This window comes from Orycteropus afer, unplaced genomic scaffold, assembly GCF_000298275.1.
Source record: "Orycteropus afer afer isolate SDZICR_OR568_19922 unplaced genomic scaffold, OryAfe1.0 scaffold00449, whole genome shotgun sequence".
Taxonomy (NCBI): domain Eukaryota; kingdom Metazoa; phylum Chordata; class Mammalia; order Tubulidentata; family Orycteropodidae; genus Orycteropus; species Orycteropus afer.
The window spans coordinates 174,570-178,635 of NW_006922036.1; positions in this window are offsets into that span (position 1 = coordinate 174,570).

Here is a 4,066-nt window from a genome sequence, read left to right on the forward strand (position 1 = left end):
GAGGGGGGGGGGTGGCAAGGCAGGAGAAGGAGTTGAATAGGGCAGGTTTCAGTTCATATATTTTGTCAATAAATATTCAAAAGAACTTGAAGAATTATTACTTCCATCTCTCTAGAACTGTCAAGAGAATGCCGATAGAAACCATCTTACCCTGGATCCCTAGTCCCAGAGTTACAAATCCACTGTTTCCCCACTTTCTGTTCCAAATCCCCTGTTTCCCCAGCTTTCTGACTATGGAAAATTTCCAGGGATTACAAATAGCCTTTAGCAATAGTGCCAACCTATCAGAGAGCAAGTATATAAGAATAAATACTTAGGTCTTGAACACTCAATGATGAATATGAAAACTTCTCGAAGATCCCCATTCCTGGAGATGAAGAAAGGATGAAATAGTTGAGACATAATCCAGAAGGTGATTTGGAGGGTGTCTTAGGCTAGGTTCTTTAGAGAAGCAAATTAGTGAAGTCTACATGTATGTGTATTTATACACACACACACAGAGAGAGAGAGAGAGAGAGAGAGAGAGATTTATTTCAGGGAAATGACTCACATAATTGTAGAGGTGGGCAATACCCAAGTTCATGGGTCAAACATCCAGCTGGAAACTTCTCATGACTCACGCAGCTGCAGGGGCTGATGAACCCAAGATCAGCAGGGAGTATAACAGGCTGATGGATCACAGGATGATGAATCCAAGATCTATAAATAAAATGGCAGATTGTTCACTCACAGCCTGCAAAGGAAATAATCTCAAGATTGGCAGGCAATACAGCAGACACTGTTTCAGCTCCAGGAACCAGATAGTGATGAGCTAGATGCAGGATACAGATATAGCAGAAAGCTAGAGAGTTTTCCCAGGAAGTCCATATATATGTTGGAAGGACGTCACACTTTTGAGGAAACTCCTTTTTAACTGATTGTCTGTTCATAGCATATCTCATCATGGAAACGATTATATTACATCAGTTCTCGTTGTGGTGATGACTACATCACAACCACTTAAACCACTTAGAATCATGGTCCAGCTAAGTGGACACACAATCTTAATTATCAGAGAGGGTGAATTGGAAATTAAGAATGGTCTTTAGTTTGTGGCTTTATTAATCAGTGTAGCCATGTGGGAACAGAGACAAATAAGAAATTTCTTTAGTTTCACTGTAGAAAATAACTCACCACCTTGGTGGTATCTGAGTTCAGGGGACTTTATGTCCCTGTGATCTCCTAGCTCAGCCTAACACTAGCCATGGTATTTCTCAACAGATGTAACAAAAGATGTTAAATCAAAGGAAAAGGAACAGTCATACATAGCGTATATACATACATAGCAAGAAACCTAAAGGAGATTAGAAGACTAGAAAAATGGAAGAAACCAGAGAGGGGGTCATCGATCTAAAGACCAGAAAGATAGGAACAACATAGGGTGAGTAGTACAGTACCTTACCTCAGGAAGGCACTGGTGTTTGCAGCCTGTACCCCACCCCCAAATATGTATTGGAATCTTAATCCCTTTACCTATGGATGAAATCCTTTTTGAAAATAGAATTTTCCTTATTATGCTAATTAGATCATGCCAAGTAGGATAGGTTCAAAATCTAACCACTCTTGAGTTATAAAAAGAACAAGAGATGCAAGTATATGTGAGTGGGGTGGGTGGGAGGAGACAACAGGTGAGGATCATCTACAAGCCAAGTAACAAAGGAACACACAAGGCTGGCAACAAGGAAGAAATCCACGTGGCTGAAACACTGATTGGGATCTTTAACCTCCAGAATTGTGAGAAAATAAAAATTGATTTCTATTCTTTAAAGGTACATACTTGTGGTATTTTTATTACAGCAGCACTAGGGAACTAAGACACATTACTCAAGAAGATTCTATAAAGAGAAATGAACCAGTACTCTGTACATCTGTTGTGGTGTTGACTCAGCCTGAGAAATAACCTACCATTCCCCACATATAACCTAAATCCTGCTTTTTATACTTAAGCTGCAGCTCCTCTTAACTCTGTGCATTTGGATTCAAGAAAATAGTGACTACAACCTAACCAGAATGTCTATAGACCCATGCTTCTTGCTCAGTGTTGCTGAAGAAGTTGAACAACACCATGCACACATTGCATGGAGTGGAGGCCTTGACAAAGGGTGAGAATGCTTCTCCCAGAAAAGTTGACTAGAGACTCCTGATGTGGCTGAGACATTACCTGCCCAGGAAAAAATGATTAGGTGGGGCCTTGTGCCCACTTCTAGATCGAGGTAGAACGTACCTACGTTGTTGTTGTTGTTATTTGCCGCCGAATCGACCCCGACTCATAGCGACCCCTCCTTGGGTTTCCGAGGCAGTATCACTACGGAAGTAGGATTGCCCAACCTTCCTTCCGAGGAGCGGCTGGTGGATTTGAACCGCCAGCCTTCTGGTTAGCAGTCAAGTGCCTTAGCCACTATGCTACCAGAGGTACCTACAGGGTCTCTTATATCAGTAGCAGGAGCACTGCTCTACCTAATGTGAAAGAACAGGCTAGTAACAGTCTGCAGGAATGGGAATACAATGTGCACATTCAAATTTGAGGTGTCCATTAAGACCTGCAGACATGGACCAATGGAAATCAAACCCAAAAAAAGGGAATAGGGTAAGGAAGATAGAGTTTTCTCCTCCACTTGCTGTCATGGTAAAAGGGACCTAGGTTGAAGTGCTTGTAAGCAAAAGACCAGGGATTGTGATTTACAATAACCATCCCCCTGACTCTGTCCCTCCATGTTTTCTTCTCTATGTCACCAACAAGGATGACTTTGATTTATCTGCTTTAGCTCCTTGATAAAATGAAAACAACAAGTATATGAATACACTTGTACAAACCCTTAAATTCATGATAAATGGGGAAAGATTGAAGTTGCCAAGATTATATATTACTTTAATTCACAGCCAACACCCGTGGAAGCAGCAGTCAAGAAATCAGACATCATATTGCACTAGGCAAATCTGCTGCAAAAGACCTCTAGAGCAAAGATGTCACTTTGAAGACTAAGGTGTGCCTAACCCAAGCCATGGTATTTTTCAATTGCCTCATATGTATGCAAAAGCTGCAATTAATAAGAAAGACATAAGAGTGAGTGCTTTTGAATTGTGGTGTTGGTAAAGAATACTGAAAATACCATGGACTACCAAAAGAACCAACAAATCTACCCTGGAAGAAGTCCAGCCAGAATGCTCCTTAGAAGCAAAAATGGCCAGACTTCACCTCACCTACTTTGGTCATGCCGTCCAAAGGGACCAGTCTCTGGAGAACGATACCATGCTTGGCAAAGTGGAGGGACAGTGAAAAAGGGGAATGTCATCAATAAGAATTATTGACAAAGTGGCTGCAACAATGGGCTCAAGCTTGTGAGGATGGTTCATGAATAGGCAGTGTTTTGTTCTATTATACATATGGTTGCTATGAGTGGGAGCCAAGTCAGCAGCACCTGACAAAAACAGGACACCTCTACAATTCAACCTATTGATTTGACTGCTTTGCGGCTGTTTGTCTTTCATCAAGTGAGAATAAGGATACAAAACTTAAGTCATATTTTTCAATGGCATATAGAAAGGAAGGTGTATAAAATAAGGGGAGCTAAAATATTTGTTAATTGTCTATTCTGTGCCAGACACTCTGCCAGATGCTATATGTTAATTACTTCATATAATTCTATTTTACTTTCTTAGTGCTGCTATAATAGAAATACCACAAGTGGGTGGCTTAACAAATAGACATTCCCCCCCCCCCCCCAGTTTAAGAGGCTGTAAGTTCAAATTCAAGGCACTGGCTCTAAAGAAAGTCTTTCTCTGTCCACTCTGTGGAAAAAATCCTTTTCTTGCTTCTCTTGTGTTTTGGGCATGCTTTGGAGATCTCCATGTGGTATTTATCTTGCCCCCATCCATGTTTGATTCTCTGTGCTTAATCTGCTCTTTTGATATCTCAAAAGTGAGTAGGTTTAAGACACACTCTATGCTGCTGTGACCTCATTAACATGACAAAGAAAAACCTATTGCTAAATGGAATTACATCCACAGGGTTAGGATTGCTACAAAT